General features: G+C 35.9%; 1 pseudogene; it reads left to right on the top strand.

Moving 5' to 3' along the window:
• The first annotated feature begins 12,079 nt into the window (after positions 1 to 12,079).
• Positions 12,080 to 12,301, top strand: LOC130886211 (ubiquitin-like protein 5; annotated as a pseudogene).
• Positions 12,302 to 13,410: the final 1,109 nt, after the last annotated feature.

Genomic DNA, 13,410 nt, shown 5'->3' with positions numbered 1-13,410 from the left:
CTCTGTCTGGAAGTCTGTTCTCTACAGAGGGTGCAAACAAGACAACCCACAAAGAGACAAAGAATGTAAATAGCCTTTCAATCTTGAGTTCCTTCCTGATGAAGGAGTTCACTCTAATTTTATGAGACACAGTGCTTCACTCTGAATTTGTCAGTACTGCCTACCTCCAATCTGAAAATGGACTATCTTCCAAGAACTTAATGATTAGCAAATGAACGACGCTTGTTAAAATTTATAAGAAGAACTTAGATAAGATGTTGTGGGATAACTTTACACTCGAACAACTGGAGCAAGGATATCAAGGATGTGGGTCGCTTTCTAAATGCAATAAAAATTTTAAATGTAATAATTTATGTTTGCATCTCCTTTTAAGAAACTTTTATAAATATATAAGAAAACTATATTTTTCCTAGAATCATAATAAGTCAATATATATCCTTCTTGGGAACTGATAAGATAGTTCAGTTAGTAAATAACTTGTGCAAGCATAGAGACCTGACTGAGTTCAATCCTAAGTACCCCTGTGAAAAAGTCACACTTATATGGCACACACTTGTAATCTCAGTATGCAGATGGATCACTTGGGCTTTCTGTCCAAGCTAGCTTTGCAAAAGTTAGAAACAAGACCCCTGTCTTAAAAGACAAAACGCTGCTAACATTCTGAAGAATGAAAACTGAGGATTAACTCTGATTTCTACACACACACAGCACACACAGAGACGCAATAACATGCTTTTTTCCAATCTAGTAATATATAAATTTTACCATTGAATTACAAGAAATAAAACATTGAGGGGAAAATAGAAGGTATTTGCTCCAAATTCAGTATTCTTCAAATTATCACACATTGAAAGGAAGATGTGTTTTCCTTTCCTAATCATCAAAGACAATCAGTCCAGACTCATTCCCTAACTGCATAAGTATTATTTGAGGCTATATTAATGGACCCAACATGACGTGCACTTTTGGAAAAAAGGCACATTGAGCAACTGAAAGGCATCAACGTTTTCAATATTCAGCTCAGTTGGAAGGTGTCTTACTTAGGGTTTCTATTGTTGTGGAGAGACACCACCAACATAGCAACTCTTATAAAGGAAAACATTTATTTGAGGTTGTGGCTTAAAGTTCAGAGGTTCAGTCCATGATCATCAAGGTGGGAAGCATGACAGCATGCAGGCAGACATGGTGCTGGCTACATCTTGATCAGAAGGCAAGGAAGTCAACTGAAACCCTGGGTGGTATTATGAGCACAGGAAATCTCAACGCCCTCCCGTGAGTGTCACTTATCCTCCAAGAAGGCCACCTCTCCTAACAGTGCCGCCACTCCTTATAAGATGATAGAGGCTAGCCGCATTCAAACTATCACAGAAGGAATGCTTTTATTGAACTGTACCAAGAAAACAATGTCCCTTTGGACTTTTTAATTATGTTCCGTCCCATTCAAATCAAGAATTAAGAATGATACATTCTAAGACAGTGGTTTTCACCTTCCTGATACTGTGGCTCTATAATACAGTTCCTAATGTTGTGGTGACCTCAAACATAAAATTATTTTGTTACTTCTTTATAACTAAGATTTCATTACTGTTGTGAATCAAAATGTAAATATCTGATATTCAGGATGTCAGATATGTGACCCACAAAGAGGTCATGACCTCCAGGTTGAAAAGAGCCACCCCACAAGGTCAAAATCAATGACCAGACACCAGCAGAACTGAGTTGAGGTGAAAACCCAGGTAAACTGAATAAAATTAGAATATTGTTATTCATCAGAAAACAATGCTGCATGCAGTATAAACGTTAAAGCAAATTTTGTTATGTTTAATTATGTAGTCATTTGTGACTTGATTTTCAATTTTACTTGATTGGTACAATATAATTTTAGTATTGTGAGCAACAGAGTAGTTTTACACAGAATGTCTTTCTTGTATGTATCTCAATTATTACCACAATACACTGAAAAATCTAAGTGTATGTCTTATTATTGACTTATGAAGATGAGGGGTATCAAAGAATAGAACTATTTTGCAAAACCTTTGATGAACCTCATCTGAAGAGATGAAAATGAGTGAACTCAAAGAGTCTACTCTGAGTTAATGATTTGATTAGACTAAGCATTCATGTTAAACTTTCTATAGGTGGAAGGGAACATGAAGTTCCCTTCATGCTTGAGTTGCCACCATTTTACATATTTACTTTGTGCCTTAGTTTTAAACAGGGAAGATATAAGCCAAGTATCATGACACATTGTTTTGTTGGTCTTTACTAAATGTGAGGACCCCTTAAGTTAGTAGAAAATATTGCTTTGTTCTTATAGTTTATCATAATTTATATGTATACATATTGTGTGTGTGTGTACACGAGTGTATATGTCTATTGAAGACAGAGGCTTGTATCCAGTGTCCTCCTCAATTGTTTCCCTGTACCTAATTTTTTTTTGAGGCACAATTTTTCACTGGAATTGAATCTTGCTAGCTTGACTTGTCTGGCTGTCAGTCACTGAGCCCAGGGACCCTGCTGTCTCAGTTTCCCCAGTGCTGGAATTACAGAGAGTTAACACATGCCTGGCTTTTCCATTAGCACCAGGACTGCAACTCTGGCTCTTATGCTTGTACAGCAAGCACTTTACTAAGTCATTCCTGCATCCCCTTTTTTCTCGTTCTCAGTTAAAAAATTAAATTTTCTTACGCTAATATATTGCTTTTGAATCATATATATATACTCATTTGGCAGTGTTTTTAACCATTCCAATGCATAATATTATAACAGGTTCTGGGTCTCTTAACAAGAATATTGACTTTTACTCAGTAACTACAGCAATTCACGAACGTAAACATTTTACCTACCAAAAACAATGAATATTCAAACAATGTAATCTAGCAACTATTCCAGTTTCTTTTACAAATTGAGAAAGTAGAACTTTAAGAGTTTAAAGAATGTTGGCAGTGTAACAAAATTAAGAATTGGGAAATGGAAACCAAGTTTCTTTGAGTGAAATGCCAGCTGGTCCAGTTCTTATGAAGCTAGTGTAATGAGATAAGGGTCATATAAAGAAAGAATGTTTATCATAGCATTGGGGCATCGTAGAAGACACAGAAAAAATAGTGTATTGAAAGTGTGTAATAAGCTTTGAGTAAAGATTGTACCACGTTGTCACCAATAAATATCTTTGATCAAACTTAACAATTTGGCTCCTATTGTTTTTATCTGTGATTTTAAAAAAGTATTTCTCCAATCTTTGCACTTAGAAGAATGCTTAATAGTTGAACAAATCTCTAAGGTATGTTTCTTTTTAATAATAAATCAGACAATAATAATTCCGGGCACAATAATGTGTATAAGAGAACATATATATATTCATATGGAGTTTAGCTGTCTTTTTCAGAATTTGTGTATTTGTTTTACTTTGTTGAAGCAGGGTCACTCGCTGGCATCTGGGACTCACACAGTAGGCTGTCTGGCCTGTGGGTTTTAGAAATCCCCATGTCTTTCTCAGCAATAGTGGGACAGCACATATGTGTTACCATGTCCAGCTTTTTGTGTAGTTGCTAGGAATATGACTCATATATTCAAGGAAAGAGTGACTAAACAGTCTCTCCTGCCACAAGATCATATAATCCTTTTGTTCACATCTAAAAAAGCATGCAAAAGATAGGCACTTGTGTGAAGTCCTGCTGGCCCTTACACAGGTTTAAACATGACTTTATCTGAGAGCATGATAATGCCTCCTAACGATACCAAGGTATGATTTACTACTAATGCTGTTCTCTGTTAACTATGAGTTCCATTCATGGCCATTGGAGTGAAAAATGGAATTTGGAATTTCTACTGGGCCTTTCAAATAGGAATCAAATACCCCCCGAAATTTAACAGTTCCCCATACTGTAGACTGAATTATATCTTATATTTTTCTCTGTAAATATATTGAATTAAAGTTATTTAGGTAGAATGTTATTTTAATAATTGTGGAATATCAGAAAATGCAACTAAACAATTCAGAAGTCAGAGGATCTGGGCTTCGACTGCTTGGATTTTGGCTTCATTGCTGCCTGTGTGTTCTAGGACAATAGTAGATCATTTTTTTCTAAGGTTTTTTTTCTAAGTGGAGTCAGCTAAGCATTTAATGTGAAGTAAAGTAAGTATTGACCATGTAAATGAAACTTGAGCTAAAAGTTTTACTCTATAGACTCATCAGATGGTTCATGTTTAGCATACCTCCACCTGGAGGCAGTAACAACAGTGGATGCAACTTCCACATTACTCCATTTGCGTCATTTAGGAATTTAAAAATAAACTTTTTTTTATTGGGATTTCCTTCTTCAGTCTTCCTTTTCTTTCTGTTGAGACATCATTTCTTGAGATTTGCTTTCTTTCATCTTTTTTGAAACATTATTTTCCTTACTCTCTCTTCTCTACTCTTTTCTATTACTTTTTTCTTTTATTTATTTTTAAAGCAATATTTTCTCATCTTACATACCAATCCCTGTTCCCTTTTCCTCCCCTTTTTCTGCTCCCCTCCTCTTCCACCCACCCACCCACCATCCACTCCTCAGAGAGGGGAAGGCTTCCTATGGGGCACCAGCAAAATCTAGCACATCACTTTGAGGTAGGGCCAAGGCCCTCCCCGCTATATCTAGGCTGAACAAGGTATCCCTCAGAAGAGAATGGGTTCCAAAAGGGATAAATCCTGGTTTCACTGCCAGTGGCCCCAAAAGCTGCCCCTAACTCACAATTTGGTCCTATGCAAATTCTTCCACTGTCATTCTGGAGTCAGTGAGCCTCCACTAGCTGAGGTCAGATGTTTCTGTAGGTGTCCCTGTCATAGTCTTGATCCCTTTGTTCATATTATGGCTCCTACAGCTCTTGGACTGGTCTCTGGAAGCTCAGTCCAGTGTTAGCTGTGAATCTCTGCATTTGCTTCTACCAGTTGCTGGGTAAAGGTTCTATGATGACAGATAAGGTAATCATCAGTGTGATTACAGGGGAAGACCAGTTTCAAATACCCCCTCCACTATTGCTTAGGGCCTGATCTGGGGTCATTCTTGTGGATTCCTAGGAATTTCCTTAGCGCCAGGTTTCACTTTAGTCCCATACTGGCTCCTTCAATGAAGGTATCTTTTTCCTAGTTCTCGATCTCTGTCTTTCCCCCATCTTGGCCAACACTTTCCCTTACATCGCTCTGTTCCTATTACCTCTTTCATCATCATTCTTGGCTTTTTTGACACACTTTTCTTGGCTTTCAGTTTTTTTCTCTTCAATCCTGTTTGCTCTTGTATTAACTTTTTTCATCAAAATCCTCTTTCCTTTTTGCATATCTAAACTATTTATTTTTGAAATACACACAAATGCAGTTATGTAAAGGCCATCTAGGTGGAGGACTCATAATTTTGTAGTGTCAACTATGGGTAATGTCTCCTTAGGCCTACAGTCACTTATATCTGATTTTCATTCTTCCTCAAATAGAATTCAAGAACTTAAATGTGACAGGCTGTTAGAGCAAATAAATACAGATAAGATAAAGTGAAGAACTAATTCATATATACTGTCCTTTGAATTTCTAGCAAGGAGCCCCATGATGATGAAGAAGAGTAATAGCTAAAGAAGAAGCAAGAACTGTAAGCAGAGACTGCTTGTTCATTTCTCAGCTACCCAGATCAGAAATAATTATACAAAAACTATATTAATTAAAACACTGCTTGGCCAATTAGCTCATGCATATTTCTAGTTAACTCTTAAATCTCGAATTAACCCATTTTGATTAATATATGGATCACTACAAGGCTTGTGGTTTACTGGTGAGGTTCTCTGGCAAAGAACATTGTAGGATGATGATAGAGACATAGAGAGCTCTATTATTCATCCTTATTTGGATCCACGAGGAGACCGAAGAGGACATCAGATGCTCTATTAATTATATGGATTTTATATCTGAAGAGATGAGTTTGTTCTCCATTTGGAAAACTTGGAGACCACAAGTGTCTTTATATCATGACTTGGATGTTTCTTAATATTATGACTGTTTAAGACTGTTAAATAGTAAATAATCAGTTTTTTAATTGGAAAGACAAAAATGCCTTGATGACTCATGGAAAACACTGGAACAACTTTAGGAACTGTGAAACAAACAAGGCAGGAGAGAAAAAAGAGGGCACATAAAGGGTCTGGGCACTCAGAGGAATCAGGAGTCTGTGATGTGGTGAATCATTGAGTGAGCTTTCCACGCAGTGGAATGACTTAAGAATCTAAGAAACTACATATTGGTGTCGTGTTAGTCACCAAAGCTCTGAAGTGAGCCCCACATCTCAGCTAATGCTGTTGTAGGTACAACGTTTCCCCAGGATGTCTTCTCACTATAAAAGCCCTTGAAATTAGAATTAATTTAAGGAGTGGTAGATATGGGAAGAACATTGCTGATTTTGATTAAGTATTTAGAAGGGTCTACATTAAGTATCTAGCCATCATTCTGAAGAGTAGTAATGGGAATTCATACAGTGGGAATCACAAGATTCAGCTATTATAAAAGCTAGTTCCAAACCATAGTCCTAGTTTATAAAAATTGGCCAATGCACACTAAACTATCTCTTAGGTTTAGTGACAAATTTTTCATATATTCCCTTATTTGAGAAAGAAGACACATCAAGAATTACATAAGGGCAATTGAAACATTCTTGGTGTACTAAGTTGTATGCCCACCCTGTTTAGGAAATAACTACAATATAATAAAATGCATAGAGGCAGCTCAGACACATGAATAATGAGTTGTTGAAATCAATAGAAAAGTAAAAATTCAATCTTTTATTGGAATATTTTAAAATATCTTGACTCTATATTATTTTACAGTTTTTTATGTTCTCTCTCTTTTTTTCTTACTTCTTTGAGTTAATGTTTTAGGACTTTTTTTCTTCCATTTTGCAGATTATAGGTCCTTCTACAGCTTAGCAACTCTTCTATCACTGAGCCATACAACCAATCTAAAAATATTTCAATGAATTAATTCATTTTGTAAGTAAGTTATAACTTAAAATGTGTGATAGCATAGGTAATATTTTATAAAATAAAAACAACAGAGATTTTCTATACCCAAATTCTCTTTTTAAATCAATCACATATCATTTATTATAATGCTTCTGTTAGGTATATTCTGATCTGAGTTTGGAATGTTCATGTGAATGTAAATTTCTGTGAAAGCCAGAAGAGGTCAGCGGATCCTCTGGAGCTGAAGTGGCAGTCAGTTATGATATCAAATGAGTGCTGGGAACCTAACCTGGGAACTCTGGATCAACATCAAGTTCTCTTAACTGCTGAGTCATCTCTCCTGACTCAATTCCAAAATAATCTTATTCTTATTGGTACATAAATATTTTATATACTTGTCTGAAACCAGTAGCCTCTGTTTTCTATTGCATAATTCATTGCAGTTTTAAAATAAAAGTTTAAATTTACATCTTCATGTTTTACCATATGAGAGACACTCTATATCTTACAAATGTTGAAAGAAATGATTTCAGCTTTGTATGAAATTGCTGGTTGAAACCATTCCAATAGACTGAAAAGCATTTAGGTCTCCATGTTGAGCACATTCATCAGAATTTTCATATATGCATTGCAAAAATATTCTATTTATACAATCTTGTCATCTTTAACTATGAGTCAGATGTAGAAAAGATAGATTCCTGCAATATTTAAGTGTGGTTTTCTTTAGTATTAACTATATATTTGTGGCTGTGATAATGTGCATTTAGGGGAAAGTGTTTTATCTATGGCATTTTTTCTCGCTGTATTGAAGATCACCTTTACAAGCAATCTAATATCTTGCAATCTAATATTCTGAAAATGCAGAGATTCATGCAAATGTACACATCACAATCTGCCTAAAGAATACAAAGATTTCTCTATGAAAACTTCCTAAAGACTCTTCACTGACAGTCCTTAGCAGCTAGTGATTTTTTACAATAAATGTTCATTTATTTGATTCATATGGAAGGGGTGAAAGTATGTTTTGATGTCTTAATTTTTGTATGCAAAATGATGTAGGGGGCAGGTTAATATTTGGAAATACATACATTCTTGGCAGTCTCATCAGTAACTGTACTTTAGGATCACTACATTCTCTCCTACCAGAGAAACACAGTCTCTTTGCTCTCATCAGTTTGAGAACTATGCTTTCTTGCAATCTTACTGACAGCCAGCTCTTTACCATGTATTATTAGACAAGAGTCTTTTAGTTTTTCTTTGATGGCACTCTTTTCTTCTCCTTGCAGGTTCCTTCCAACCTAATTTTTATTTATTTCTCCTTCAAAAGATTCATCACATTCATTGGTTAGTCATTTACTTGGCTGTCCATTTTGAAAATATTTTCTGAATTCTGAATTTTTAATCATTACTTAGTGTGTATGTACAGGAAAGCACTGCTTTTAATTTGTTTTACTACTCATCTTTTAAAAATCATAACAAGGAGTGGGAAAACAAAACCCTGAACAAAACAGCTTTAATATTTGCTGATTTTAAGCTTAAAATCTTTGCTTGAGGATGGCTCATTTGGTAAGTGTCCAGTACTAGTAAGATGGGAACTGCAGGATCCCTGGTGTTTCTTCACCAACCATTCTGGCCAGCTTCAAGCTCAATAAGAAACTCAGCTTTTTAAAGATGGGAGAAACCATTAAGTAACATTAACTATTGGCCTCCATGTAGAAGTACATGTGTATACACCCTTTCCCCACATACACACAAAGGAAATGTTGACTCTTTACTCGTAATCAGAAAACTTTTGTTCTGATAACCTTTGTATCAGAGTGTTCTGTGTAGTAGCTCTAAGTAAGAGTTAAGACTGATTTCTCACTTCTTCTTCATTCCCATCCAATGTAGTTCCTCTGATTTTATTATTCATATCCATTATCTCTAATTGGTTCTTTGTAATATATTATGAATTTTGACTTGAGGTCGTCTTGAAATAAACTTTACAAGTAGGTTTTCAAGAGCATGTTACATTAAGGCATAAACCTGAATCTTCACTAGAATATAAACTCCCAAGAGCAAGTTTTGGTGCTTGCTTTATTTTTCTGTCTCAAGTGCCTAGAAGACGTGCCCATCACATGCTAGTTTTCTAAACAAATAAACCATTTTAATAAGCTGTCCAGTTGAAACCATAATATGGCATGCAAGTTAAATTTATTCTGCTTGCCAAAGTACCAATACATAATATATTCACAAACATATATTTTAGAGATAATAAAAGTCAGATGCAGGAAATTTCGTGTTTACTATTTATAATTTACAGTCACATTAAGGAGGAGTTGAAAATAAAGAACACTGAACATGCACAAACATTTCTTGGAAATTTGGTTAAAATATGTTGCAAATATAAAGCCAATATTTGCAGCTTGACGTAAAAGAGCTGGCCTGCTGTGTCTTTGTACACACATGGCAAGTGACAATGTCCCTCACACTTTCCCTGGAGCTGACTTAGTATGAAAAACAAATCAATTAGAGAGAAATACCTTTTCTTTACCATTCAAAACAGTGACACATTATTTTAAACAAAAACCAAATATCTGCAAACAAGTAGATCCACACTTTGAATGCACTGAGTGGAGGTTATTGGGGTTGAATGAAGGCATCAAGGAGTTTTACTCTCTATGCCAGCTTATCATAAGTTACCAAATATACTCCTTTGATAGATAATAATAAAAGTAACAGACAAGGGAACCACAGGAAAACAGTTGGACAGTGAAACAAGAACTATGGTTTTCAGCACACATGAAGATTTAGCTGCTCCTAAGTCAAGATACTTGTAACATGGAAAGTTCTTGAGGAGATACGCACTATCCTGAGTAACCTAAAGCTTGCTGATAGGAAAATATTCTTTCTTTTCTGTAGTTTTCATAAGCCTGATCCTCAGTCAGTCATGCCTTTTTATTTTTATAAACATTTCCATTTTCCATAGCTTTGGCTACTTGTGGTCAACATTTGTAAGGAAAAACTAAATGGAAATTCCATAAACAGTCACTTTTAACAGTTTAAATTGGCATGAGCTTCAGAATAATAGAATGGAATTTTGTGATTTTGAGTCATCCAGTGTACCCATGCTGGATACACTACCTTCCCATTAGTCATTAAGTAAGCATCTCTATGGTCACCACATCACCTGCGAACATGAGAAGGGCTGCATGCATGTGTTCAAGAAATATTAACTTTGGTTAATAAGGGCTCCAGTATACAAGGTGATGCTGAAAACTTGAATATGCCAAAGAGAATTTATAATTTATTAAAGCTAATCTGTGCTCAATTTATAATTAAGTGTTATTGTAGATTTGTATACAGTGAAAAAATGAGTGGATTTGGTGTTGTACTGTCTTAGTCACTGTGGCTTTGGGCATTATCTCTTACTCATAAAGGGAGAATTCGGCTATTAAATCCCTCATTTTGAACTCGAATGAGTTTGTTTACATAGTAAATCTCGTTTCTACAAACCTATTCCCTGCTAGGACAGTGAATTCTTGCTCAGGGTTCCTTTAGGGAGTAATTTATGACTCAAATCTATTCTAGAATTTTGCCAGGATCTTGCTAGAGGGAACTGGGAAGGAAAGTCTTTAAAATATATGGGCTTAATTTCTTATTAAACTTTCCATTATCTGGGTGTTGTGAATTATTTTATTTTGCAGCTACTGTGTGTCTTTAGAGAACTCATTGGTGACTGTGTGTTTAGTCATGTGTGCTTATGCTTCTACTCAACATGCCCATCACTTTTGAAAAGGCTGAGTTATGGTGGTTACTTCATATCTAAGAGTGTTTTTAAAAGGAAACAAGAAACAGAGATGCATTGTGAGAAAAAGCGTCCATTTCCAGTGATAGCACATGTTTCTTCTTCACTTACTAAAATTCAGATGCAACAAATACTATCTCAGTCCCTTTCAACCCTGATGCAAAACATTTTGCAAAATTCCTACTTCTCCACTGCACATACAGCCAATGAAATTAGAATTCTTGATTGTGACCTGGAAAACTATTAAAAACAAACAAACAAAAAAAACAAGATCAACAACAAAATCCTGTGGCGGTGTTAAGTGGTGGCCTAGGTTTCTTGAGAATCATTGGTCAGACCTCAGACTTTGTAATCCATAACTTTCTTTCCATGGAATTGCATTCCAAAGCTGATTGAATGAGCAGTTATTTGCACCAGGGAATACATTTTCTCAAATGAATGGTGTAGTACTTGGTGGTTAATTCCCCAGGCTTTTCTACAAAAGCTTAATTAAGCCCAATGTATTTGAATCTTAGTAGTCTGCTAATGGAATTATAGAACTTAATCACCGTGTATAACAATGTTTCCTGCAAAAAAAGAGTCTCCAAATTGTAATGAGAGAAGATGTAGGGAAGAGAACACCGGGCCTCAGCACAGTCCTTGAATTCATCAATTCATGCTCTACTCACCCATTCTATATTCTCTCCCCTAAAACCATGATTGTGTTTCTCTTTGGGGAGTTGGGGAGATCTTGAATGGTTTGTCTATCGTTATCCTGACTTTCTCCTATGAAGTAGGAATTAACCTAGAAATTTCTCCTCCAAATGCAATAACTGTATCATCTTAAGAAGAAATCATATCCTCTGGCTGCAGAGACAAGATGTTGTTCCCTTTACTTTCTGTGTATGTACCACTGTCCAAGGGCTTCAGTGCTGCTGTTGTTGTTCTTAACCTTCTACAACCTTCCATTCTGCCTCAGACAGTTTACTGCTGGCAGTGCACACCACACAGTTAAAATCGCACTGTCTTTTCTCATTTTCCCCATCCATATTGTTTTCACTTATAACCTAGAAGTACAAAGCCATTTGTCTTTCAAAATTGTGTGCATCTGAAAATGGAATGGGTTAGGCTAAATGTTTGCAATAAGGCAACAGAAATTCATTAGAACAACCTTAAAGAAAAAAGAATATTTGGTCCCCCTAAAAGTAGTCCTTTGGGTACTGCTAAGATACAAACAAAATTAAATTGCTTTTCATTGGGTGGTGGTAAATATTGAAAGGGTGTACATGAGCTAGAGGTTGTGGCATCAGTAGATTTGAGATTAGAACTCCAGATACAATGGTCAAGGTGGCTTGTAAAGACCATCTGGGAATGAAAGTCTGAGAACAGTGCGACACCAATGACACTATCAGGGATTTTAAGAAAATGATAGTGACCCAAACTGGAGCCTTTTGGGGTAAGATAACTCTTAACAAGTGGTACATGGTATTTAAGACCCATGTGTCTCTCAGAGATTATGAAAGCCATGATAGAATGAACCCAGAGCTTTATTATCAATAGAGGGGAATTTCTTCCCTTCGCCCTGCCCTGCCTTTTTCTCCCATCCTCATTAGGCACTGGTATAGATGCCTATATTTTACAATTCACATGGGAAAAAACTTTGATGCTGAAAGAAAGAAAGCAAGGAAGAAGGATGGAAGGAAGGAAAGACTAAAAGACAGAAAAAAGAAAAACAGCAAAAGAAAGAAACAAGAAGAAAGAAAGAGAGTTTTCCCATGCAGGATAGTAGGGAGGCAGAGCAAGGTTTTTTGCTACAATCAGTGATAATAATACACCAAAGGTCAGAGAGGAAACAGAATCATAGTAAAGTCATCTTTTCCACCCAAATATCACTCTATCCCAGCAACACCAGACTGGAGTGATGTTCAATGATAAGATGAGTTTGACAGGCATTACTCACAAGCCCAGGGCATGAGTGGAAAGAGGGAGAGCCCATCCTAGGTTAATATAATGAGGAAACAGAAACAAGAAAATATTCAGAAAAGACAGCAGCTTTAAGAAGAAAACTCACCGTGTTGTTGAAAATAAAACATCTCTTTTGAAGAAGAGGGGAAATTTTTTTTGTAAACGATAAAAGTGGGAGTTAGGTAAATAAAAATGATGCTGTTCATTTAAGCACAGAGTTTAAAAGGAAATATATCAAACTGACATCTGGAAACTTGAATTGTTTTAACTCTACCCAAAAGCGCTAACATTTAGTCAGCTGAGTCATTTCTGCTCCTTGTTCCCCAGATGTCTTCCCTTGTTCTTTCCTTCCAATTGTATGCATATGGTTGGCATCTAGTTATTCAAACCAAGATGGCAATGATGAGTGTCCTCATTTGAGCTGGCAGAGAGTCCATCTTTACTTATGTGCACATCTGTTGGAGGACATTTCTATCCATTTCAACATTAAGAAAAGATGGAAACAAGAAGATAGGAAATCAGCATGTGAAATGTCAGCCCCGTGACTCACAGAGATTTTGAATTTATTTACTTATGCATCTAGAGACTCTCACTCACCGGACACTCATTTGATTTTCTGTGTAGGGATTTTGTATGTCTCTTGAATGTGAGTAGGCTTAAAATGTGTCCAGTGTAATATTTCATAGTTTTAATTTTTTTGGTTT

Source organism: Chionomys nivalis, chromosome 13, assembly GCF_950005125.1.
Source record: "Chionomys nivalis chromosome 13, mChiNiv1.1, whole genome shotgun sequence".
NCBI classification, from domain to species: Eukaryota; Metazoa; Chordata; class Mammalia; order Rodentia; family Cricetidae; genus Chionomys; species Chionomys nivalis.
The sequence above is the reverse complement of the archived record's forward strand: the minus strand, read 5'-3'. Positions and strand labels throughout refer to the sequence as shown.